The sequence below is a fragment of the Rhea pennata genome, chromosome 2 (assembly GCF_028389875.1).
Source record: "Rhea pennata isolate bPtePen1 chromosome 2, bPtePen1.pri, whole genome shotgun sequence".
NCBI lineage: Eukaryota > Metazoa > Chordata > Aves > Rheiformes > Rheidae > Rhea > Rhea pennata.
In genome coordinates, this window is record NC_084664.1 from 98,746,540 (window position 1) to 98,774,358 (window position 27,819).

At 37.0% G+C, this 27,819-nt stretch overlaps 1 protein-coding gene across 6 annotated transcripts in view; it reads left to right on the plus strand.

Moving 5' to 3' along the window:
• The window catches only part of LYRM4 (LYR motif containing 4), an 86,189-nt gene that overhangs the window by 31,908 nt on the left and 26,462 nt on the right, over window positions 1-27,819 (plus strand). Inside the window, exons 4-5 of one of the 6 annotated variants that reach the window (XR_009957650.1) lie at window positions 10,987-11,107; window positions 11,656-13,717. The exons of 3 other annotated variants lie outside the window; for them this stretch is intronic. The gene's annotated coding sequence lies outside the window, so the exon portion shown is untranslated. Of the gene's footprint in view, window positions 1-5,062; window positions 5,199-10,986; window positions 11,108-11,655; window positions 13,718-27,819 lie in introns of those variants that run through there. 2 more of the 6 variants (XR_009957648.1, XR_009957649.1) reach the window with 2 other exon arrangements.

The window sequence follows — 27,819 nt, forward strand, 5'->3', positions numbered from 1 at the left end:
TGTCCTTCACCAGAGCTTTTATGAATGTTACAATATGGCTAAGTGTGCTCAGAGACTTTCTCCCTTGAGCATAATTCACATGCTGACAGTTGCTTTGGCAATTTTTAACCATTTTTCATGAGACTGTATGGTTGATGAAAGTGCTACGTGACCTGATCACTTAGCCTCTTCTATTAATACAGATTTTTTTTTTTTATTTCTGTTGGTTTTATTGTTGACCCAGTGCTTTGGTTGGTGTTTAAATGATCTTAATTTTAATTGAAAGCACTTTTTTTCTTACAGCAGTCTAATTTCTGTGCTCATTTGTCAGTAGTGAATGCTTACTGAGGGTGATTACTCTCTAACTGCTTGTGCCAGTGTACCTCTGGGAGGTTAATCAATCTTGTGCTTTTTAATTGACTTCAATAATATGTTTACATTTATCAATATTTCTTAATTGTCAAGCTATAACAGTGGAACTTCAACAATAAATCATGCCAATGGTTAGCTTCATGTATTAGAAATTTAAGAGTCTCCTTAAACACTTTGACATGTTGTAAATTGCTTTTAAATTATTTGTATGTGTGCTTATGGGGGAAGAGGAAAAAAATATTGGTATAAAAAGTCATGCACTGTAGAGTATACTAAAGAACTAATCCATTGAAATGACAATAAAATACCTTTACCACATGTATGGCATGTGTTACAAGGAAAAAAGGAAGCAAGTTTTTTCAAAGTGCTGTTTTTGCTAACATTATTACTAATAAATTTGTGAGTATGGTAGTACATGTACATTTGCTGTGCCATCCCATTAGACTTGTCAAGGTTAGAATTATTTTCCTGCTTTCCACTCTATAAGCAAGGCAAAGGGCAGAGAGAATTAGTATTACTACCACTATTTTACAGAAGTAAGATTGAGCATTCAAGGATGAAAACACCCTGGTTTTAGCTGTACATTTGAGCACGTGCCTGTCCTTAAGACAAAGGTGTGGAAAAGAATGAGACTACTTCTGTTTAAAGTTAAGCATGTATTTAGGGACTTTGCATTGAGACCTAAATTATTTGTATATGCTCCCAAAGTATGATTGCTGCAGGAGCTGAAGTCTTCCAGTACCGTCTATCCCAATCTTCCTGTATCACATAGCTCGCTCTGTCCTCTGTCCCCACTAGACCCAAATAACAGTAAGCTGTAGAAGAAAATCTGCTTAGAGGGAAAGCTGACCACACTGTTTGTGTCTGTCATATGGCATTTTAGTGGCTGCACTGAAGACAATTTGAGAATTGAAAACCCTGTCTAATAAGCAATAAAGCAATACTTAAAATTTGAGGTAGCAGTTTTCTTGCTAAGCAGAGCCAGTGTGACTGAACATCAGAAAAGGAAAAGAAGAAGTAGGGAAGAAGCCAGCTGGGGGAGGGGGTTGGGGGGAGGGGGAAGAGTTTCACTTTTACATCTTCTTTTCTTAATTTAGCTCTTGAAAGCAAATTGTTGAGCTTTTCAAGTAAACGTACATACAGAAATGAAGATAAAAGTCATTAATGTTGTTAGATTTAAGTATTATATAAAACTAATTTTTTCATAGCTTACTGGATAGGGCCTAATTTTACGTTGCAACTAGTCCTGTAGAAGGAACTGTTGACTAAATTTATTGTTATTTATCAATCATATTGAAATGCTATACAATTAAGGGGTATTTTAAATAGAGTCGGAGAGATGTTCCACTTGCTGAAGTTGAAAATTAGATTAGAAAAATACATGCAATTGTTTTAGAAAAGAACAGCAGGTAATGAGTTCAAAAAGCAGATAAGGAATATGACCAACATCTTTGAACAGTTAGAACACTTCTCAGGATGGAGGAAAAGCTTTATGGTGAGACAGAGGTGAGTAAAAAATTCACCAGGATCTCAGTCCTAGGGAACAAAAGAACGAATTTAACAAATTAACGAATTTAAACACCCGGATCTTGGTGGCAAAATTTTTGTTCATTCAAGTCAGCCAGGTCATTGGCCCCTTTCCTCCTGCCTTGTTTCAAGGTCCCTCACACAGTACGAAGTGTAACTTGGTTATGCTAGTAGCTTTGTATTCAAAAACAGTGTATTTTGCTGGATTTCAAATAAGATGCTGTTATTTGAATATTATTGTTGATAGATTTGTATTTTTTATCACTAGTTTGAACACGTATAAAAGAAAAATGTTTGCCCAAAAGATGATTTAAACATAACTGTGAAGCCTAATGCCATCCTACCCAGTGCCATGCTTGCAAATGTTCACAGTAGTGGATTAGGCTTCTCCCTCCCTTTTTGAATGAGATAATACTGATAAGACACAGCTGTCCAAGGAACTAAATTACAGTGGTTACCAAGTCAAATCACATTAAAGCAAGGATGTTTAATCAATCTCTTTGTGAAGGGTAAAGCAATTCAGAAAACAAAACCATTGATGCTTTCTTTATTGTGGTGGATTAAGTATATTCTTGTTGTGTATAGAGAGCTTTGTGGTAGGGTAATTATGCAAATAAGTTAGATTTAGTTTCAAAGATACAGCTAATCTCATGGCATGTTACCCGAGGCACTGCTAAATAACTATGTAACATCTAAAATAAAGTTAGTTTTCATCCAAAGTAGATGGGTAAGCTTAGATCAATGTAGTAATGTGAGAGTATGTCTTTTAAGAAGTGGTGACCTTTCTATAGTATTCAAACTATATTTGCATTTTTGGCTTAAAACCTGCTAAGTTACCTAAAACTTACATAAAACTAAATTAAGTTTGGCTATTGCCATGAAGAATGCAAAATTTTTGTAAACTAAGCTCAGAAAGGACAATTTTTGTGCACTGTCCTCCAAAAAATACATTTAATAACAACAGTCTGAACTATGTAAAACTAGTTCAGCTGCCGGATTTTCCGGTATGTTTGAGGAAGACTAAAATTGCTACTATCAGGTCATCAGCTGGGATGTATTTGAGACCTAAGTGAGCATCATATAAGAAATTCATCTTTTGACCTTTAATACCCTGCATGGAATGAATACTGAAGCTATTGGGAAAGTAATAACTGTAGTGAACATCTGTAATAACCCTTCTCATAGGCTGAAGGGGAGGGTGGCTCTTCTGTTTAGAGGATGCCAGAGTAGATCCATAGCAAGGATCCAGAACCTGTCTTCACACATTTACACTGTGTAGTTGTGAGTGGTTAGGAGATCACGTTGTAATGAAAGCCAATAAAAGGTAAGCTCCAAAATTATTTAAGTGTTCTAGTGAACATGAATGAACTTTCTTCTGTAACATGTAAGACTCCATATTTTCTACCTTAATGATGAAACATCTGTATTTATGTAGTGTGCCACCGTGGTTTTCATATTTGAAAAAAAATGAATATAGTGTAAATGTGTATGTTTTGATCTTTTTCATCTTTTGAGAAGGTACAGACCATCTTTATTTCCATTTTTTTCTCTTAAATCTCCAGCTAAATAGCAGTAATTTCATGTAGATACCTTACAGATCTGTGGGGAATAGTTTCTCCAGAAGGTAATTCATGAACAGGGGACCCTTTGGAGGCTCAGCTCATCAGACTTTAGTGCAGATACTCCCATCTTCAAAGGTTTATCATGATCAAGAGCTAAGAATTTGATTTTTAAAATCACTAGACAGTTCCTACCTTTCTGAAGAAGTCAGTAGTCAATTTGAATTTGACTCACATGACATAACGATAGTTGATATTGGAGTTCTGTAGCAGACAATTCATTGAAGATGAGGTTACATGTTTAGTATATCCACATAAGGTGGTAAATAGCACATTAATTTCTTAATTGCTTCTTGATTTTTACCTTTGTTTCAACTTTTCATTTGAAGTAAAATGGATGTTCTATTTGTTTAAGTTGCTGGCTAATTTCTTTTAAAAATGTAAATAGCCATCTCCTAGCTTTAACAGAGTGCTGTAAAGCTGCGAGAAAGAGAATTCTGACCTACTCTTACAAAAGGAAACAAAGCTAAGAAAGGGTGGAACATAGGAGCAGAGGTTTCCCACCGTATAGTAATGGGTATGACCTTTAATATTGAGGCCTTTGGATCACATTTAAGTTGGCATTAAAATTTTCTAATAAATTCCCTGCTGTATCTCAGAGTTTTTTTCCTCAGATTTAATTCAATAAGGTCACAATAAAGCAACTTCTGTCTGTGCTATTGTAATTGCTCTCAGCAGGCTGATAATATTATTGCAGAGAAGTGCAGTTACTGTGCTTTTATTTCTTTCTTCAAGCACTCTCCTTCCTACATGCTTGCTCCTCTCACTCTCAAGTCCACCCTAAGTAGGAAATGAAGTCATTTTAAATGTCATTTGCTTCTCATTTTAAAATGCTTTTATAATAATGCTTTCCTGAATCTTTTCCCCCTACAAAGGCAATAAAAGCATAGCCTGACTTATGCAGAATAGTTGGAGACTTGTATGTCCTTTCCCTAATTCTAGCCCAAGCTTTATGTATCAGATTCAGCCCTTAGTTCTTAACTTTAATACTTGTAAACACAAAATACTTGGTTCATTTTGGCTTCATGCTTTTAGAGTTATGGAGTATATGAACAGATAAGGCATTTCTCTTATGCAAATGGTGAGAGATGCTGAATTCCCACTATATGTTTCATAAATAACCGAGGAATTATAGCTTATCACAGTGAGACATATTTTGTAGATCAATAAGAGATCTTCTTTTGCAACCTGATTTTCAGAACAGCATTGTTAATCTGATATTTCTGTTATGAAAGGCAAATTTACACTTAGTGTGCTACTGGTAGATTTGTGACTATTACATGGGAAGTATTTAGTAAGTAAATAAATGTAAATACAGAATTCTAGGATCATGGTTCTCCATGTAATATTCTGGGCAACTATGAGACACTTGGAGTCAATCAGTGAAACTTCAGTATCTCCTCTATATGAACTGCATTAGCTATACATAAATTTCTAGATGCAGCTTCCTCTTTTTTCCAAGGCAGAATGCAGGCATTTGGAGGTCACTCCTGATCAGTAACTGCTCATTGCTTTTTATTTATAATACACACATTTTAATTTGTATTTCCTACTGCTGCCTGAAGAAACTAGTTTCTGGCAGCAGAGATGCAACACTTTAAAGCAGAATGTTCCTGAAATGAAATGATGTTACTGACCTGTGAAACACTTCAAGAAGCTTAATTCAGAATCCTGCTATGGTTTGAGCCTGCAGTTTCTGAGGTATGTTGACTTTACTCTGAACCATTGTGACATGTGATCAAGTTGTTGCTTTATAAATTAAATAATGAATCATTTCTGTGTAAGAGTTCCTGCTTTAACTAAGCAGGAACTAAAGCACTTAGGCTGTGCTTTAAAAAGATCAGAATTTAGATCACACAATGTTAGGATTTAGAACTTATTTTCCAAACTTGACTTTCTATCATTGGAAAAATAAGCCTTTCAAAATCCAAAATCTTTATAATAGTCTGTGTATTAACTGTAGAAATGTAAGTGACTAATCAGTCCTTTGTATAGTGTGATTTTTTTTTTCCAATTAAATTATCTGACTGGAGCTATGTAGAGGAAAGGTCCTGTGGTTAAGATGACCTTCCTCTTAGTCCTCCTGCAGATCTCAGAGACAGGCGGTTTGGTGAGTTTCTGGAAAGCAGTTTGGTGAACAAGCAAAAATAAAACCTATCATTCTTGATTATGGCAATTGTACATGTATAAATTGCTGTTAGTCTCAAGTTTCTAAAGTGCTTTACAAATTGTAACACTTGTGAAACAACCTGCTTTCAGATCTGCCACGTAGCATCTGCTTAGCACTTGTGACCCTAGATAGAATAATTTTAAAACTCTTGCAACATACTTCAATTCCACATAACAATTTTACTCCATATTTTATAACTACACGTCAAACTGAGTAACTTGGGATATGAGTGCAATAGTTAAACCAGCTCACTGAATTTAACATCTGGTTGTTTGGAAAGCAGAGACAGAATTTGATTTTAACTTCAAGTCTGAATATCCCTCACTATGGTAAGTGATAGAAAGTTTCATCTGCATTCATTGCATGGAAAGGAAGGTTTGAGTAGATTTGGGTATGATATAAGGAAGATTTAGTGTTTCAGCCTATCATTTTAATGGTGTAGTCTATGGCATCTAAGAATCATCCTGCAAAGAGATCAGAGATCTCCCAATCTGTGGTGGTGTTACACATATTCGTAAGTTTTCCTATCTTTAATACTCTTTATCTTTTAAGAACACTGTTGAACTACTAACTACTGATTGGAGATCAGAATACTTTTGCAGTTAAAAAAACCCCATAAATTATTTCCTAGTCCCATCTAAATTTTTTGGAAAATCCGAGAGCTCAATCCCCTGATTTAACACATAGGATGTATCTTTCAGTGCCACATCTTCAGATTAATAAGGAGGGCATTCCAGATTTCTGTTTGTTTGGTTTTCCTAGAACTAGCAGGCCTGTTGGTAGAAACCACACTGAGGGGGGCAATTATTGTACATAACTGCATCCGTTTAAGCAGTAGCTGTCCTGGAAATAATGCTGTAATTAAAAGATTCGAATTCAGATGTTCCTGATGCTGAAATATGCTAGGTTTTGGGGCCCATGTGGAAGACTCTCGATGCCTGGTAGCATAGAAACCAACTGGACTTGTATCTTTGGTTTCATGGAATGTTTGTTCATCCCGGAATCAATCTAAAAGTAAAAAGCAAATGGATCTGTGAGCGCTTCCTATGCTTTTAGTGCACTGGTCATGAAGAAGGCAGGTAGAGATTGTGCATACAGAGGTCATGCCTCTCCTGGAGTTATTCTTGCAGTTCTTTTTCTATCATAGGTGACTCTGTTTTCTCTTTAGGGGCTGTGCTTGCCTTTCTTTTAGCTGCTGTGCATGTGCTCATCCACCTCAAAATGATCCAAATGATTTTAAACCTCAATCTTAACTATTCTTCTGGTCAATTAAAAAAAAAAGTAAGAAAAAAGAAAGAAAGAATAAAGAAAGAAACAGTAAAAAGAGGTAGAAGAAGATCTTGTGGTCAAAAGGAAGTTTCTATAAGAGGCAGAGAGCTGCAAGTCTTGAAATACAAAGCTGTATCTGCCATGATCCAATTGACTTATGCCAGGTTGTGTCTCCAGGTCACTTTTGTATTGTTTTTTGATCAAGTAAGGCAACAACACACTTGGGGTGCCTGAAAACCAGAGAAGAGATGGAGTTGATGATGTGTTTTACACTAATATTTCTATTCACATTCAGGAGGCGTGATTAAAAAGATGCTGAAATGAGGTTTCCAGTATCCTATTGAGAAAAATTCATGATCGTAGTAAAAATCTGCATTAGCATGTCAATCATTTTTAGAAACATATTTATTGCAAAATTTTTCCATACAACTTTGAACTGAGATTCAGGTTTGGGATATTGATCTGTGTCTAAATTCATTATAGTCGTCTATTTGTCATGATTAGAATCATGAGATTTTGGGATGGTAGAGATGGAAAAATCAGTTTTCAAAGATTTGTGTGGATTGTGATTCTATGATATTTTTAGAAATAAGCATTTCACTGTGAGTGTATTAATTACAAAATGCCCAAAATTTTTTGTTTTCAAGAAAACTTATTCTGTTATAGTTAGCATACTGTCTTTCTGTGCCTTGTGCAACAATACACAAATATTTTGGCTTGTTTCTATCACTTGTTACTGACTGAAGTAAAGGCAAGAGGTCTACAGTTATGTAGCAGAAAGTAAGAATACTAAGATGGACAATAAATCAATTCCAAGTTTATGTAGTACTGAGCAGTACCAAAGTTATTCAGCATTGATTCTACACAGTTCAGCCCAGCTCTACAATCCCTCTGCTTTCCTGTCCTGCAGCAGCCTGTGCCCACCAGCTGGTCCCCTGCCACCGCCAGCATCACGGCACATTGAGGATAGGATCGATGAGGATCTGTATAGTGATCCCCAAGGGCTGGAGGTCAGGACACACAAGTCCTGCCCCCCCTCCCCCCCCCCCCCCCCCCCCCGGAGATGGGAAGGACACAGGGGTTGCCAGTACCACCTTGTGTTTTGCTGATGGACTCCTCCTTTCCGAACCCCCATGGAGTGACCTTCTGGTTCCTGCAGTTCCCACTTCCGAGGATAGGGAGTTAAAAAATTCCCACTCCTGACTCCTCCAGCCTCAGTCTCCTTGCAACCTAGAACCACGTGTCCAAAAGATGTACTAGTACTGCTGTGCTTAGTGGTTTCATGATAGATTTTTTGGTAGTATTACTGTGGAAGATTCAGTTGATTTTTTTTTTCTAGTGATAGAAAAGACTATCAAAATATTATATGGTTAAATGTGAATTTTTTTTGTTTGTAATCACTATTTTATACTTTTTATGAGATCTTTATGAATTCTAATTACTAATTTGTTGTTATTGTTGTTATTTTAATTATTAGGTACAGTGAAACTTTCTTGTCATCAGAAGTCTTTTGGAAGACAATGGCTAAGGCATGTAACACATTATTCTCCAGAGAATTTTCAAAGGCATTGTAACGCAGAGTTACGCTTTTGCTATGTAGCCTTTTCTCATGGGAACCTATTTCTTTCAAAGTTTTCTTTGAGCTTACTGTGAGGTAACAGCAAGTTGCCAAAGCAGTTGAATTTTTGGAAATGGATGGTTTCATATAACATGTCTCTTAAAAAACAATTTCAGATTTTCCCCCTGTGGAACCACTATGTGCAGACATAGTTTTTCTTTTTGAAAGAATGTAACCCATGTGTAAGGACCACGCTGGTATGACACAGCTTTCCCCTGTTCTACAGTCAACCTGTACTAAATGGTAATCACCAAAAACATAGTGAACAGTGGCATGGCTAAGGAATGACTGTGAAGAGCATGACACTGGAAAGATTTCTCCTGAGATGGGAGAAAACATTTAAATAGTACTGATGAAATTTTGCAAGTGTCAAACTAGTGTTTTACCCTTTGCCCTACAGATGGGTGGGAGAGTGGTATACATTTATTCATGTTCTTTTTTGGATATCTCTGACACTCGAAAAGGCTATGAGATAGTCAATTGTTTAGTTTTACTGTAAAATACCTTTTAATTTTGGATATGCCACAAACTTCAGTAACATAGTATATTATTCATCCTTTTTATCTTTAGCTATTGTCATGGATTATCCCTTTTTAAAATAGGTAACATTTCATTTGCATATATGACAAATATATTTTAAGGCTCGTGTAATGTGAAGGCACTTTTTGGTGTTGGGTACTGTGAACATATTTTTCTTTCAAGAAACATCTTTCAGATTTTCAGCTTTGCTGTAGAGGGCTTAAGCTGATTTGAATTTAGCACTCATATAAGTTTTGAATTTGTTCTCAACAGTCCTAAACAGGTCATTTTAATTTCTGTGTAATAGGTGAAGAAACTCAGTTTTGAGTTCTGCTCCCAGTTAGTTTCTGGGGATGGATACTGTGTTCGGCTTTAAGGTGTAGCAAATCGTTCTAAAAGAACCCGTGAGCATTGGTAATGCATTTCCTGGTTGCCATTTGAAAGCATCAAATACAAAAAAATTTTGGCTGGGTATTACAGAGACCTGTTGGGTTTATCTGGTTGTTTAATACTGAGTAATATTTCATTCTTAATTCTGATGAGGATTAGTGTAGAATTGCAAATGAATCTAATCCAGTCTTTGTTATTTTGCTGGCACATATCTTTGCAAAATAAAAAATGCTTCACACAAGCATGGAGAAGCACAAACTGGAATGCTGCGTAATGTCACAGAAAAAATAGATTAGCATAGTCAACTCTGGAAAGCAACTAAATCAGTTTTTGCAAGGTAGAGGTGTGTTTATTTGAAAAGAGATGTTGGGAATAAGAAGGAAGACAACGCATTGTAAATCATACTATTATCTTGGAAGAGTCAACAATATCTTACGATCATCACTGCACAGATGGTGTCAGTCTGGAAATATTAGACATCTTCATATTGATCTTATGTAAAACTGGCTTTTCCTTGACCTCAGTTAGAACGTGACTAAATTTTACCTCCATAAAATGTTCTATAGCAAAGGGTTTTTTTACGTCTTATCAAATGATGCCATAGACTTGGGCATTGGGTGTCTGTCTAGCCTGATTATTGGATACAGTTAAAGCATGTCATACCTCTGCAGAAAATTGAACTGGCTTTACCCAGCACTTCAGCTTTCATTACACCAAGGGGAACCTAGGGTACTCACTGTTGTTTTGATAGATAAGTTTTTCAGGAAATATGTTTGTATTCTGTGTGTGTGTGTGTAGAGGGTGAGTAATCTCCTTTTTTTTTTTTTTTTTTTTTATGGCACACTACTGCAATTCATTTTTCTGGGGTTTGGTAGAGTTTTTTGGTTTGTTTGGTTGATTTTTTTGTCCTCCCCTTATCCTGCCATTTAGCAGTGTAGTACATGTTTTCATTAATAGGTTTTATTTCCTGTGCCATATCAATACATCTACAAGTCTGGTGCTTTTTGTAAATACAGTTATTTTTTATTCTTACTATATGAGCATGATGGAACACTTACACAGTGTTCTAAGGTTGCAATAAGCTGTAATTTTAAAAACAATTATTTTGGTAATGGACAAGTTTTCTGTAGCTGGCTGTGAAATTTCTCCAACTTTGTTACCCTTGTTCCTGCTACCAAACTTGGTATAAGTAGATTTTAAAAGTGATATATATATATATATATATATATATAGGAGGTATCTTTATCAACAAACAAATCATATTTAGGAAAAATACAGTTCATAAGTGGAGCTTTTTTGGCAGAACATAGAAGTGATTTGCAGAGTGGCTGAAACATCTCTCTTTTTGTTTCACTGAAAGAAATACTTAAATAGAGTATTTACCTAAAAGAAAAATGAATACAGCTGAAAAACTTTACAGAAGTTCTGTCTCATTTTAGTTGATCACATGTAATGCATGTTCCATCAACTTGTCAGTCTGTTTTTCCTTTAGAGAAGCAAAAACCATTTGTAATTTCTTTTAGGCTACATGACATTCTTCGTTGTCAAAGACTGACTCTGTTCTACTATGACATCCCAGTATTTAGCATGCTAGTGATAAACAGTCCTCTCTGAACTCTTGTAGATCAAGTTATGGAAAGTCAGGTAAGTGGCATTTTTCTTTATTATATTGCACAACGTTTAAGTTATATTATACTCAGTCAGTATACAGATATATTTTCAAACTCATTTAGCAAAAATGCGCAATATAATAATATTAAAAAGCCACTTATCCAACTTACTATTTGTGAATTTAGCTCCGTGACCTAGTACTCATGGTGGTCCCCATGTGTAATACATACTGGGGCACGTAGCTGGTGAAGAATTAGGTCTTTCTAGTAAAAAGTGTCTTATACATAGAAGGACAAGCATAAAGGGCAGCTGTTACTGAGGCTGTGAGCAAACAAGGTCAAAATATTTAAACTATTTTTAAACAGAAAGAATGCTTTTGTTAATGGATCTTTTTTACTATATTCTGTACTGGATCTGGGAATAGCTCTAGGAAGGATCTTGCTCCTACTTCCTGGGAGAAGATAGCCTTTTGGGAATAGATAAACTCCAGAAAAATTCAGTCAATGTGATAAATATTTCTGAAAGATTTTGTAGGATGACAATGGGAATCTGTCTAAAACCACTCCTCTTAACAATTGCAGAACCAAGCACGTGCTATAAGAAGTCGAAAATCAAGTTTTGCATATAAAACTGCAGTGTAACATCAGGTTACAGCTCAAGCCAAAGAAGTTATAATTCATAACCCATTTCTACAAAACCCGGCTATTTTTTTCCAGTGAAAATAGAAGTTAAGATGTACTTTTGAACCTTCAGTTTGTTGGAAGCTGTGCGTGTTTCATCCTGGTTGCAGGAAAAGCTTTGACAAGGCAAGGAAAGTATTTTAATATTGCTTTCAATGCTACCCTTGCCTATCACAATGAGAGAGATGCCTGTTTGGTGGCTGTGTTTTCCCATCCCAAGCCAGCTGCCTCCAGCTAGACCTTTCTTGAGGAAAATCAATCACAAGATTGCATATTTATCTCTTGGGAGATTCAGTGTGTGTGAGCAATAGGAACAAACACCAGTAGAAATTCCCTATTTCAGGTTTTTCACTGACTTTGAAAGATTTCCTATTGACCCTAGTAATATTTGACAACCATAAATAAAGAAAAGCATTCTAAAAGCAAAGCATTTTTACTAATTATTGGGCATAAAAACAAATTTCTTCTCTCATATATAGGATTGGTCCTCCAGATTGAATTTATAAGTATATTGCTCAGACAATGTAGATAATTTATGATACAGCCAGAGGTGTAATTGTTCTGTGAATAAAGAGAGGCTCTTAGCTTCCAGGCATGTAAAATGCTTTTCATGAATATTAAGTAAACTTTAATGACAGAATAAAAGAGCAAACTGGAGGATACTAGCTTATATCCTATCTAAACCGGCCTACAGCCACATTAATGTTTGTGAATAATAGATTTAGAATATCGCTAAAATAACAGCAAGGATTTCCTCCTTTTTCTCCATACCCTTTTAACCGCTTTTTAAACAAATAGTTGGAAGAGTGAAGGATATTTGCCTACATACAATTACTTTTCATTTTTCTTTAATGTCTCCTGTAAATTGTAGTAATCAGGGGTGTTTGAGAAGCAGTGATAGATTGCAGTTGAGACTATTAATTGCGGTGAGATTGTACTAGTTCAGATAGTTCCTATGTCAGGTGCTTGAAATATTAGTTATTTCAAGGACAAAATGGATTATAAATTATGAGTAAATCTGTACCAAGGTGATTAAACCCACTTGTAAACTGTCAAACATGGGTGCTGCTTTAAGTTGTAGGTTAGTCACTCATGAACTGGAAAGGAGATCAGGAATTAAATTTAGAGGTTATATGTGAGAAGTAACTGAGTTACTTCTGAGACTGAGCATTTCCTGTGCTTTATACCCTCTTAATGATTTTTGATTAGCTTTATGGTTATTCTAGTCCACCAGCCTTCTAATCTGATGCTAGAGCAGTTGCTCTGGTGAGAACATTGCTGCTAAAACAGATTTACAAACTCATTTGACCACTTGGGGGAGATAAAAAAAAAAAAAAAACAGCAGATCTGTGGAGCCGTCATGAAAGTCACAAATGCACTTACAGCTTCCTAAAATTTCCACTCTAGCAGTATGCCATTACTAGAAAGTAGCATTCTCATTAAAACAATATTTTTTCCAGTAGGATGAAATATGTATTTCACTACAAGAGGCTTCTGAGGAGTAGTTCTTATGATCATCAGTCAAATATTGTTTAATGAAGGTTTGGAATTGCTTAATGGTTTATTTTTGAGTTTTAGGGCATAAGAAATTGAAACAATGGAAGCTGAAGAATAGTTCAGTAGTTTAGAAGTACTATTAATTTGTTTTGGTGCAGCTATTGAATTTTGCCACGTGTTCACACTCTCATGCACACTAAAACACTCAAAAAAATTCCAATACCCTGCATAAGAAATTAAACAAAATTTGAATGCCTAAACAAAGGGTATATCTTAAGCAGTGGGAAAAAAAGCAATAAAAGATATTTTGCTATTTATTTTCTACTGTCAAAGTTCTTTCATTACAAGCCTGCACCTTTCTTGCTCGTATATTGTCTGTGATGTGTGGGTATTAGCAGGAGAGTGTTAGCAGAATTACAGGCATTTTAAACCACTATTTTTTACTCTTCAACTATTACATCTAAAATAAAACATGTCTTATAGTCATTATAAAAATTGTCATTCTGGGTATTCTGTTGCATGCACTATTAAAAGCACAGTCATCCTCAGTTGGTCTCAAGTGCCCTAGGTTTGAGCTAGAGTTTGAGGCAGAGGGGTTCCAGTTTTCCATTCTGGTTCAATTTTTTTGTGTAGATCTTTCCATTTGTATTCTTTTTCAGACATTTCTTTCAGCTTGTTCAAGTCAAGCAACAATTCTCTCCTCCCCACTTCTGCCACGTAGTCGACATTGGGTCTCTGCTCCAAATGTCACTCCCTTCCAGAGGCACTTTGTATCTTCCTGTGCTAGAGTGAGCCTTGATCTGATGAGATTGATCCAAAGAAGAGTATTTTTTTCCATCTGGCCCTTGCTTTGAGACTTGAGTGCCCTGTAAGTTGCCTTGTGAGGCCTTACCCAAGCTGAGTCAGTTCTAATAAGGAAGTTCAACGACCAGAGGTCTTGACACTCCTCTGGCTCACTTCCACCCTTATGAGTAGGTCTGTCAAACATTTTTGGGCCAGTTCCCTTCTTCCATCTGTCAGCGCTGTTCTCTCCCTTGTTGCTGTCTGACTAGTGCCAAATGACTTTCTCATTCCCCCCAGGAGACAGAACGAGAGTACTTCATGTTTCTGCCAGAGTCGGTCCTACTGGTATTCCCATTGGGGCAACCTATGGCACCACAAAATATGCATCTGCCCTCTTAGAGCTACAGCAGTTTGTTCCTGTCTTTTGTTTCATAGATGTTTCACAGACCACTTCTTTGTCAGTGCTCAAAATGTGGTCATTTTCCAGACACCCCTCCTTGGCTTTGTGACTTTTAGCCTACAGTAGCGCCTTTCCCTTCCCCTTGGAAACCAGCACAGGGCTGAGTGTGCCGGAAGCACACATGGAACCTGCTGGTTCCTCCATCCAGCAACTGCAGGAATCAAACCTCTGCAGCATCACAGAGCTGTGTGTAGGTGATGCCACATTTAGCAGACTCATGCTACATTTGCTGAGTGCCTGAAAAGTCCAAGATCTCCCTTCTGTGTGAGCTAAAGTGAAGTACTTCTCCGGGTTGCCCACTGTGCAACAGGTGTGGGACAAGTTCTTGAAAAGGAAAAGATTCCATATCAGTGTTTGGTGTTTGTAGAGATGTGGTGTCCATAAGCAGATTCACTGCCTACGCTCATTCCTCCAGTCCTCTGAGAACCTGTAGCATATGTTCCAATTATATTGTGAAACCAGTCATTTCTTGAAAGGACTAGAGTTTCCAATTACTTCATGTGCTTAATTAAGAAAATAAATGTTAGCTTTATGAAGTGTTGTGTTATTTCTGTTTTTAAAAAATAAATATCAAAGAAAATGATTTTTGAGTAGATGCAACAGAAATCATTTTACATCTCTTAAAGTTTATTCAAAAAGCCAAGTATCACACATCTCCCACAATGTGTGAATACTATTTTCAGATATTTTGTGAAGTGACTTGTTTCGCAATATGGCCATAAAAGAATTAGTAAAATACTGTGCACAAATGGTTTGTAATGAGGTTGGGTTTTGGTATTTCAGAAACAGCCGTATCAACACACTTCTCAGGTATTTATATTTTTAAAAATACTCTTTTCCCCCTAAACTCAGAATATGAAAGAGTAGAAGCTTAACATCTGGGATACATATGATAAATAATTATTGTTCCATATTTTAGCTTCTAGTGCCTTGCTTGTTTTCACTTTCTTGTTTGCTTGTTTAGATCTTCTGTTTCCACTTAAGCATTTTCTCCATTTTAACTTTATTTAAGATTAAATAATAAGGTTAAAGGTATTTAACATTAAATACTATACTGATAATTGTAATGACAATATATATTAAAAGTGGTAAGCTATCTCTTTATCCTTCAGTGTAATTCTGGTCTGAATTTCCAGCAAACATTTAGGATCTGCGCTATACAGGAATTCAACTACGTTATACTCTGGGTGGCAAAAAATCTCTGCAGCAGGAATAGTGGTCACTGTTTCTCCAGTTTCATTCAATTCCCTGAATCCCCTGCAGCTCTAGATACATGTGGAAGAGCAGAAGATGGATTCTTATGGTGGGAAGGAAGACAGGACAGAATAAATTCCCATGTGTTCAGTACTGGTCATACTCCCACGCCTGCTTTCGGAACGTGCAGCATCTGGCTGTGTCTCCTCTCTCTTTGCCAGGGGGACTGCAAGCAGTTAATGTCACTCTTACTTGTTCAGTAATAGAAACCTGTAATTGCATCCCAACTCCAGAATCTTGTAAGCTGGGCCCCTAGTGAGAAGGCATCAATCATCATTCATACTTTTACAACCTGGTATTTATTTAGGTGGAAGATCAATGTCTGTTATAGTTGCAGTGTTTTGCCAGTGCTCAGCTCCGGAAAAGGCTTCAGGATCTCATTGCTTTTCTTTTTAATCTTGACTGCATTTTCCTCAGTGGTGTAGAAAAATGCCTCTTGATCCTTAGGCTTGGTCTTGAAGTGTGTGGTATCAATAACATTTCAGTTAGAAAAGGATTATGTGAGAACATTATAGTTGAGTCATGGGAGTTGTCACACTGCATATGATTTGAATGCCCTTTCCTGGAGGAGAGGGAAAGAGCTTTAGACTTTTTAGTATTTTGTTTAAATAAAAGTCCTAAGCCGAGGATAAAAGAGCAAAAGTTACGACAGGAGTTCGTTGCTCCCCTGCCACATATCTTGTGGTGACCTGCTACTGTTTGAAGTGGGCATGCCAGCAGGTGAAAAATGGTGAATCAACAGCGTTCTGCAGGTACTTTGTGCTTGCTCAAAACTGAGTAACATAAGGAGTGGCAGCAAACAGGCGGCCAGGGAGAGGGAAGCTAGTTGACTTGCTCAGTGTAACAGAAAACTCCTTTCCCCACAGTTCGCTGTTTGTCACTCTGGAAGAAGCTAAAGGCTAAGGTGGATAAGAAAGTCTTACTACAAAATAAATAGGGGAGAACATGGAGAAGAATGAATGTCATTCTTACCACATGCAGAGCATACTCACCACTGGTTTTGTTTTCTAAAAACTGAGTGTGGAGGGTGCCTCTTTCACATTAGGCAATGTCCTGAAAGGCCACTTTGAGTCTTTCTTTTTTTATCCTACTGCAAATATTCTAAGTCTTTATGCAGAAGTATGTTTGCTCTATTGCACAAGAATGCTTAGCTAGTTCTACGCATCCCTTCAGAAAGCTGCTTTATGTAAAATAAGGAAGAGCCAGAAAATAACATGGAAGAACTATAGTTCTTCCAGCGATTCCTGACGAATGTTTGCAGACTTTGTGGCAACGCTTCTATGGGAGAAATGTGATGTGTGCATTACCTTATCCCCTGTGGCATGACTGTCACATAGGCCATGTCTGCACATGCAGGTGTGGCTACTGATGCAAAGACCATCGCGTGCCCTTTTGGATAGAGCGTGCTTTGACCGGTGTGGAGAGCTGTGTGTTCCTCTGCCAACCTGTTGTCCATTGCTGATAGCTGGCATCAATGAAAGCCATTGGCAAGGCTGAGGTATTAACTGGTGGATAACCAACTTCTTAATAGGTGTGTAAGCTATTTAAAGTTCTTAAAGCACAAATGGTGCTATTATAGTATATTCCCCCACTGCCCTTATGTTCTCAGTGGCCCTAGTAGAAGTAGGGTCACTTTTTTCACACAATCATTTGTCTTCTTTCAGTTGGTTATTGTGGGTCAGTGAGGTTTTTTTTGTTGGTGGTGGTGGTGGTGGGTTTTTTTGTAGTACTGCAAGAACCTTTGTGTTTCAGTGTGCAAATTGCTAGGCCTACACACATTGCTTTTAGGTCTCAGTTTAGCTGAGAGACTCTCCTCTGTCCTCCACATGTAGTAATAGTAATAATGACGGGGCCTTTTACTTCTGCTCTAGGGAGTGTGGCTGAAAATAAACAGTGGTTTTCAATAAAACCGCCTAGTCTAGCCCATTCTCTCACAACAAACAAAATCTGAATGCATCATACTGCAGTGTGTCCACACACGCTGATTTTAAGTCAGCTTTACCTTCTGTGGTAGAGTTGCATTGACACTTAATGATATCTGAAAAAATGCCCATTGAGGGATGAGGCAAGAGGGAGAGCTGTAATGCAACTCTTGGCAGTTGCACTAAAAGGTTTCTCCAGGCAAAAATAAAATATGCTTTAAACTTGAATGGGAACTGCACTGAAGCCTGTGATTGTTTCTGAATGTGAATTAAATAAGAATTCTTCACCCTAATGGTAATCATGTTGGCATAGCAGTGTTCCTGTGGCAGCAAACTATAGTTTTTAAGAACAATAACGTTAGAAGTGGATCAGTACAGCTGAACAACACAACCAAAACACCTTGAACAAATAAAACTGCTTGTTTAAGAGCACTCTGTCAATCATCATTATATGACTGCTTCGTGCTTTGAGTTTAAAAACATCCTCCTGAGGATGGAGGAAATAAATCAGAAGAGTAGCCTAAAAGAAAGACTCAATCTACTAGTTACTGGACAATGTGTGTAATATTAACTCCTACTTACTACATTTTTTTTTCAACATGACAGAAAATTACTTTAATATGACTGTTATGTAAAGAGAGAAATCCATAGATATTTATTGCCTGGGATTGCACATGTTCTAATAAGGAGAGTATCCAGTGGTCATCTATTTTTTTTTTTTTTTTTTTTTTTTTTTTTAATGTGTTAAAAATGTGCCAATATATAGAGAGGGCTTTTTTCATTTTTGAGGTTGTAACTTTACTGCTAAAATGAAGTTAGTGCAAAGAAAAGCTGACTGATAAGAACTTGACTAACATTTCATTACCTCAGCGTGAGATTGATTACGTTTTATTAGCTGATGTTATCCTGACTCTAGCAAAAATATTAGACTGAAAATTAAAAAAAAACAATGGAAGTTTGGTGCTAAAGTGAGCTCACGCTGGGAAAACAATTCAGTTACTACAAAATGACGTTATTAAAGTGTGAGTTTATAGTTGCCCTTCTAATTCATTTTCACTTTTTGCATTTTTTTGTAAGTGGTTTCTGCCTTTTTTTTTTTTTTTTTTGATTAAGCAACAGGAAAGACAGGGCAGGATATTGTCTTACCCAGCTACATAGGTAAACAGTGGGAATAAATAGAACACATGTTGCAATTGATTTTTTTTACTTTTAATCTCCTGAAAATTTATTGCCAAAACCTGCCTTTTGTGTCTACAGCCGTTTTAATCCTTTATAGGTGAAAGAAGTTGTTTACATCATCATCCTCTCAGGCCTGTGGGATCACTGACTGTTTAAACTTCGAGGGGAAACTATAATGTTTGCAAAATAGTGTTATAGTTGAGAGCGGCCCAGTTATATCTTAATGCTGAGTTATAAGATGATGAACTGAACATACAGAAGAAGGAAATGGGAGGAATCTTCAACATCTTCCGTATGCAAGTAGTTGCATATTCTCGTATTTGCAGCATTTTCTCCTGAAGATCACTTTTCAGAAGTTAAGGAGGAGAAGTAGCCAGAGTGGATGAGTATCAGGCCATCTGCATAGCAAAGTTAAGTCTGTGTTCATATCTATTTTTGCAAGCAGAGCTTCCATTAGTATTAGTAGGGAGCAAGGGATCTCATACAAAGATAGAACATGGCACAAAATTCTGGGGAGAATGCAGAACAATTTGGGGAAAACATTATGGTATTTAATTCTTGCTGTAATTAAATGATCTTTTAGAACAATGATTAATGCATATCCAGAGGTACACTGTAGAACTGTTCCTTTTATGCTTATAAAGATTGAAACTAGTTAATTATATTCACATGATGGAAGATTTAAAAATGCAAATTGCTTTCTAAGCCCAGTTTAATACAGCGGTTAAACCTCAAGTCACCCTACGTGCCTTTAGTTATGCATTTTTTACAATGCTTTTACATGTTGACATTATGCATCTTATTCTGTGAAAAAAAATAAAGAAGGATGTTCTAGAGTTGTGGATTTTGTGCTGCCAGAAGCAGGAATCTGTCCTGAATCTTTTTTTCTGTAACAGATTAGAATAGCGGTCTGTCTAATCTCCTGAGGCTTTTACTTATGATTTTTTTTAAATCTTTCCTGAGCTGGTATTTGAAGTAGTACAGAATTTAAAGATTCAGTCCATCAGCAGTTTGCTAGATTGTAGTTTCTGCAAGGAGAATATTAAGGAAGTAAGAATGAAGTTTAATAAAATACACTGAGGCTTTATGCAACTATATATTGCTGCCTCAGAAATATTACAAGTATTTTATAGAAAATAACACCTATTAAAGAATTTGGAATAAAATCTGTCTTGAAATTCATAAGCAAAGTGGTAGTTTTGAATGGCAATATGTGGAATTAGAGGAAAGTAGTAGTAAGATGCAATTTTTCAGTGCATCCTTCGTAGTGGTTTTGTCATACCAAAAATACAAAGAGAAAGAAGGCGGCATTAGAAGATGCACAGTAGAGACTTCCTGGGCTCTTCTTTATTGTCCAGCACCTCTCATAGGCTAGAGTGAGCTTGTGTGTGCCTGCTTCATGCTGGAAGTTCATTTTGGAAAGAGACTTCAGAAGTAATTCACATCTGCTGCTTTTGGAGAGGAGGAAGTCCAGTTAATAGTAGAAATGATGAAAGAAAGAGAAGACCAAAGGCACAAGAGTTAAGAATGAATTAATGGATTTAAGGAAGCAGGGGAATGATACAGAATCAAGGAGGAGGGGAGTGAGAAAGGAAAAATAAGTATTACATTTTAGTTATTAGTGCATTCCCCCAGCTACTTAAGATTTTAAAATTCCCTGATATTTGTGTGGTTTTGACCACTTACTACATATAAGCAAAGAACAGAGAGATGCAAGTCTTTCCTAATTAGTCTCTGCTTAAAAAAATAACCTGTTTTTTCATTATGTCTGTATTTCTACTAGCCTGCTATCCTAAATCCATCAGCTTTTACCCCCTCTTTTGTAAATGACATACCCTGATGTCAGGCAAAGATCCTGACCCTGTCCTATATCTGATGGCTTGATACAGACACAGTATTGCACCAATGTTATTGAGGTATTATCCAATCTATGGTGGTTAGAAAGGCACCTATTTTGCCATCGCACTGTCATAAAACTCATTGAATGAGAGCAGGTACTCTAAGAAATGCTTTTGTGTTTCTGCTCAAACACGTGTGTTAATTTTTGCTAGATGAGTGAGATGAAGGAGAAAGACACCCCCAGGGTTTTCCTGCATTTTCCCCTAGTGTAATTAACTTCTGGTGCTGATTTCACAGTTCAGCGTATTCGTGTTGGTCAATGGCACTAACTCCGTGGGAAACTAAGGGAAATTGGATTCATTTTTTTTTTCTTCTTTTTAAACTAAATTGTTTGGCTGAAGAGTCCAATTAGCACTGGTCCAATTACAAGATGTCCTGGTGAAGGAAAGCAGGAAGCAATACGTCTTGCATCCTAAGCAGAAACTTCATTTTATTTTCAATCAGTACTCTTAAGGAAGACTTTATTGTGAGCAGACTTCACTGAGGGTTTGTTCATTATCAGCTCAAGGTGAAGCCAAAGGGAACCTTAATTATTTCATATCAGAATTGATTTTAAAAAAATAAATAATGAGTGCATGCACATGGGGTTGGTGCACCTATTTAAAAGTGGAGTTGCCATTGGTAACACAGCTGATTTCCTTTGTTAGAAGTCATTGTTCATTACTTACCTGAAGTGAAAGGTTAATGGCCTGTAGCGATCTGAAGAAGCTCCTGCAAAAATGCACAGCAAGAATCTAGTGGTGTTATATAGTAGTCCTTTCCACATACTCTTCCTCAAAAAAGAAAGACATAGAATATGATTTTTGCTGTTCTAATAAATGCATGTGATATAAAGTACTATCAAGAATAATGGATTCCTGCTAGTGTCACATGAACAGCTGTAACATGGGGCATAAATTTTGCTTTCTTTATCAATGTTTGCAAAACATACTTGCTGTAGGTTGCATAGAACTGCTGTGATTTTCTTCCTTAAAAAGCATCTTTGTACTTAGAAATAATTTATTTCAGTATGGCTGTTCCTTTAGCTTATTGATAGCTTAAAACTGTTACTTTGTGTGCATATTTTCTTCTTGTGGTTTGAACGCAGTTAAAAATGAGGTCGTGTGTAGTACCTTTGATATCAAGGTATTCCAAAGACTCCTGGAGCTGTATGGTCTCTGAGAGCACCCTGTCTATCTCTTTCTCATCTTCATGGATGCTATGCAGCCAACTGACTTCCTCCCGTAACTTCTTTACCTGACGGCACAACTTATCAACAACAGCAGACCTCCTGCAGGAGAGCTGACTGTCAGCCCAGGCCTCGCGAAGAGGCCCCATGTACTCGCTGCAGCCTGAGACCTGTAGAGCTGCATCTGCAGTCAGAACTGTCTGGGTCAAAGTCTCAGAGCTGATGCAGCAACTCCCAACAGTTACTGGGGAACGTGCTCTGCGGCATGTCATGAGTATGTCATGAGGAAGCGTGCACTCGTAGGCTTGGAAGCAAATGTACCTTCTTGTACACTTCTGCACAAACTGCTGTGGCTGTTTGCTGCCTTTGGGAGCTGCACTTCTAACTTTCCTCTCTGGTTTAGGTGGTTTTCTGGGCCTTTTTTATCTGTGCTTCAAGCCATAGTTTGGTTAACATTTTTTCAGTGTGAAAATAAGCAAGTCCTCACCCTTTTTGTGATAGTACGACAGTTTGTGAAGCTGAAACAGCTGATTCAACTGAAAAGTAACTTATTTTTTGTTGTTGGGGAGGAGGGAAGGTGTCATTTGCTAAACAGTTTGTATTTTAGTCTTAGATAGAAAATGGTCGGTTTACCCCATGACCATGAAAATGTTTATCCTAGTAATTAAGGAATAAGGGTTCTGACAGAGGACCTGCTTAAGTTGGTACAAGCAGCACAGCCAACAGGTAGGTGTGGTCTCAATTTTTGTATCCTAAATATTGCCATACCCAAGAGTGGTCTATTTGGGGAGCTTAGAAAATTGAGACAACAGACTATATCCTCACTGATATACAGAAGATCTACAGAAACAAATCAGTAAAGCAAAATACCTTGTGTTGAGAACCTGAGACCTGTGTAATACATGCTTGCTTGCTTGTTTGTTTGTTTGTTTGTTTTCACTTTGGACTAGTTCTTGGCTAGTCCCAATGTCTTAATGCCTGTTTACTGCTGGAGCACATCAAGTGTAGTGCTGGAGCACTTCTCTGAGACTAAGTTTAATCTGGACAGTGTCCAATCTGTACACTTGGAGACACTGATTAACAATGTGAAATAAAATGTGGATGATGAAGAAACTCACTTCAGAAGTGAAGTGATACTCCTGTTGCAAACTAAAATGTTAATGTAGTGGCACACAAAATGGCTTGTTCTAAGTCACAAAAGTCTATGGTAGAACAAGAAGTTAAGTCGTAGCCCTCTGATTCCTATAGTTGTGTTATAACTTCTAGGCCAATTTCATCCTAAATGCCTTTTGTTATTGAGATAAATATATATATAACCCTTAAAGTAGAATAGGAGAATGGCTTAATAATTAGAAGGTTCCAGCCTTCTATATATACAACAGAATTGTGCTTCTGCCAAAGAGAGAGTTCAGCAGTTAGCATTTGTGACACCGCTGATACTTTTAATTGGTGTGTTGGTGTTAACAAACGTGTAATGGCGTAAAGCACAGAGAATTTCATTGCGGTTTTGGCAAACCTGCACTGAAGGAAAAAGCAGCACAGATGGCTGGAAACAGTAGTAAAATATTCCATTTCATGTCTGCAGAAATCATTAGACAGTGGTTAAAGAGATGTTACTAATGCGTAAGATTCACTTGGGGAGTTATGTTTCCATAATGTGCACTAAAACAATGATACTTCTGTTTTTGTTTTTAAGTGGAACCATTGCCAAGTGCAAACATGTTCTCTGCAGTCATGGAAATGGGTTTATCAGCAGTAAAGATGATGCAGATTTTCTCGAGGGCTTTTATTTTTCCTAAGCTCAACACAGTCAGCAAGCAGTAACATGGCTGCTGTTTTCTGACCACTGTTGCCAAAATTTAATCTTATCAGTCTTAGGCAGTTATCACAAAAGTAACGTGTTGATTTGATGCTGACAGTAAACTAAGATGAGAATTTTTATATAGTAAATCAGAGCAGCAAAATTTGGCCTACTTAGGACACATGGCAATAAAAACCACTAAGTGCAACATTTCATAGTTACGTGAGGGTGTGAACCTTTCTGCAGACCTTGTGAGACACCTGTGCTGTATCGCACTGATCAAGGGGACCATTTTTAACAGCACATTATGTGTGATTAGCCACTGCTTAATCAGGAATGCCTTTCCAAATGCCTCTTACCTTATTGTAAGAGGCAAGAAGCAAAACCTCTCTACCTTTTTGGCTACAGAGTTTAAAAACATGTTTTTATTGCATTGTGTGACAAAGTTGCGCAGCAGTGATCAGCCTTGTAATCACATTGCTTCTGTGGCATGCTAACAAAATCCTTTACAAGCACCACTGGCATAATACAGGGTCATTTATTGATTTTCAGCCTCCATGAAGAACCGCAGTCTTATTGATTCACCTACCATTTACAAACCTCTATCTTACTCTTAAAACCCTTTTTATTAGTACAGTTTGGTAGTTTCTCTTTGTTTTATAGGCATTTCTCCTCATTCTTCAATGGCAGGGAGGTAACAAGATGTCAATAGGTGAGTTTGTAAATCTGAGAAATTATATGTGAATTCAGTCTCTCCAATTAAATTTATTTTCTGGATACTTGGACACTTCTGAGCTTCCTGAAGCAGACAGTTTATCTTGAGCTGAAGCAACCTCTCTGTTTCTAAAAGTCTGAGACAGCTAGAACAGTTTACATTTTCCCAGTTTTGGTTATTCTTTTATATCTCTAAAATTTAATCCCAAAATTATATAACCAAATAAAAATAATAATAAGCCATAAACAAAGTTTGGTCCCACTTAAAACAAAAAGGAAGTTTGCTAGTGGTTTCAGTGGAAACAGGATTTAACTTCTAGCTGTTCCCACACCGTGTTTTTAGAACAAAGTATTTCCCGAAAACTCTATCCTTTTTAATAACAAATATACAGAACCATAAATTAAGGGTTTAATGGGGCTGTAACATCACTGTTAATTGTTCTGATTTGTCCTATAAAATGTTGTTTCCCCACATGCTTTTCGTACTAAGCTGTACTGCTGTTATTTTTGTCCGTAATCAGGTCTTTGAAATTTTGGCACAAAGCTCTATTTAAACTAAACATCTGGCAGGTTTCAGAACTAGCAGCTATGCGATGAGCCCTTGGTAATTAGAAATAAATGGAGTTAAAACTGCTTCTTGTATGAGTGCTGTTCTTCAGTTTGGAAAAAAAAAAGCGTGTTGTATATTTCCTTTTCTTTTTTTTAAATATATATTAGTGGAAATGAAAACAAGAGTTCCTAGGAAAGATTGGTACGTTAATGCCTCTAAAAAGGCCTTGCGTAAAATACGTGCTGGATTTCAATCAAGGACTTTCTAGTATTTGGTGTAAATTTTAATTTATTTCTAACATGCAAATGTGAGAGTTTTTTTATTGAGCAGTCTTAAGAGTTTGAGAAGGGTGTTTGTGATAGTGAAGGCAGACTGAAGGCGAAGAAGAATTTTTGAACTTCTACAGTGCAGACTTCTCATATTTCTAGCAGTTTTGGAAAGTGTCTTTGCCCAATTGGCCTGGATGCCTTACATACTTTGAAGAGTGTCAGTATCTCTATTCAGGAATGCACTTTCTTCTGATGAGACTGTTTTATAGTTACTCACTCATTTTTCATAAATAGGTGTTCATCCTCAAGTATCAAATTAATTCCTAATTTTTTACTATGGTTATGTTGTTCTTGCAAAAAGAATAACATTTCAAATCATCCTGGAGGATTAGATTCCTATTTGTTAACTAGACTGAGCTTCAAATAAACTATAGATTTTCTTCCCCATAGTTAAAACAATTGTGTTGCTGTTGCAAAGCCACTGCTTTAAATCTCATTGGAAGAGGAAAGCCATTTGATCCATGCTTTAGTAGTTAGTTAGTTTAAATTGCTTATTCCTAGTGCAGTATTAAAACTGATGTTATATAGGTGAGTACTGGTAATAAGTAACTGAAACTTTGCCATTATGAGAGTGCCAGACTCCTAACAGCCTGTGCATCATTGTCCACCAAATCTTTTTTATTTTAATTTTGTCCAAATAAAGTATTTACATCGTGAGTGAAGAGCTTAAAGTGATACCTGCAGTTTTTGTATTGATTCACTTGTGGATTTGCTAAGTTCATTCCCCTTCTCAGTACTTACCTCTCCTCAGTATCTGCTTTCCTATTTTCACAAGTGACAGTTTTATGTAGTGGTTCGTCTGGAAATAAATGAATAGTTTTATCATTTCATCTCATTTCATTAGCAGCACCCACATTTCCTGAGTAATCAAAACAATAATAAAAAAAAAACCCTTTGTGAAGCCAATTCACATTCTGGACTAAGCAATAACCTTTCTAAGGAGCAGGGGTAGAGAGCCTGTGGTTTCCGAACTCTGTGGGGCTGGCAAGCAGTTGATGACTCATGTCATGCAACCAGCTGCTACACTGCGTCAAAACCAAGGATGCTGCATAGGCGCACGAATGAACCTCCAGGGATCTGGGTATTCTGCTTGGGGATGCAGCAGAGCCTGCGTCTAGCGACTCTTCTTGGTGGAGCTCAGTAGGACCAAGAACACTGGGCCTCCAAACCTGTACCAGTCCTTCGGCTTTCAGAAGTTTTTCAGATTCTGGCAAATTATGTGTCTTTGAAAGACAAAGAAGTTACTGGAAAAAGTACAAAGTATCACAGATGATCTGAAAGTAGATGATCTGTTATCAGTTATCACTGACTACTCATATGTTTGTTTGCACATCTATCCACAGCGATTGCATTCTTCCTTGAGACTTTATTCTCCATGTACTCTTAACTTTTCACAGGTCACAAATTGACATTTGTATAATTAAGGGGAAGAATGTCCAGTGGATACTCCCACAAATATTTCAAGTGGCATAGAAATGCTAAATAAAAAACTACCAGCCTCTTCCTTTCCTTCTTCACCCCAGAATACTAATTCTTGGAGATGAAGCAGTTAACACTGTCAAATTGACCAGAGACAGTATTACAGTTACTACATCTTTTTCTTCCTTATCTTTGTGTCCTTTGACTTGCCACTCCTTCATTGTCTACCAAAGTTTTTTAAGGTCCATGTATGATGGACCTTAAAAAATGATCTTATAATCTTCTACTCCACTTTTTCCAGCTTTTTCCAGATTATCTTCTGTTAGCTTGTGACTGTGAAAATAGTCTTCTACGAGGGTCTGTCCTGCCTATTCTACTTCTTATCTCACCTGTATAGCCTAGTCCTCATTTTCTGATGTTAATCTGATAGATTCCCAGTAGTTGCTCAGTTTCTATTTTCTGTCGTGGAATCCAAAAATGGGCAAGCTATTTCTTTGGGGGTTTTTCTTCCAGAAATTAATATCTTTGTCCGATAGGGAAGTACAATAGTAAACTGCCGTTTTCTTTTTTCCTTTTTTTTTTCTATTTTTGTCCATGACAGTTTCCAAAGGGCAATTAAAAAAACAGTGACAAGAGCATTACTATTCTTGTGGTTGAACAGAATTTACCGTCTGATAGATGGATGCCATTACAAAAAACAGTGAAAAATAAAGCAGGTAGGGGAGGAAGAGGGAAGTTCCATTGGCTGGAATATTTTTGGAAAAGCTTATAAATTATAAGATAGCCTGCAACTTCAGGAGAAGTTCCATCAGAATGGAACATACTTGATCTTTCCGTGTTTAGCTTGTGAAGGATTAAGAGGACAGTGACTGATCTTGTCCTTTCTTTCCTGGTTGCTGCAGTTCTTGGTCAGCAATGTCAAGTGTTCAGGAGTGTTGAACGCTGTGTGCGGTACCTGCGGCTTCCTTTCAGAGACAGGGCTAGAGCACGCAGAACCTCTGCTGAGGTGGATTTCTGCTGAAAATGTGGATCAGAGCCCGGCAAATAACAATCCTCATAAACAAGTGTTGTGTCTTTGTAAGAGCCGGCC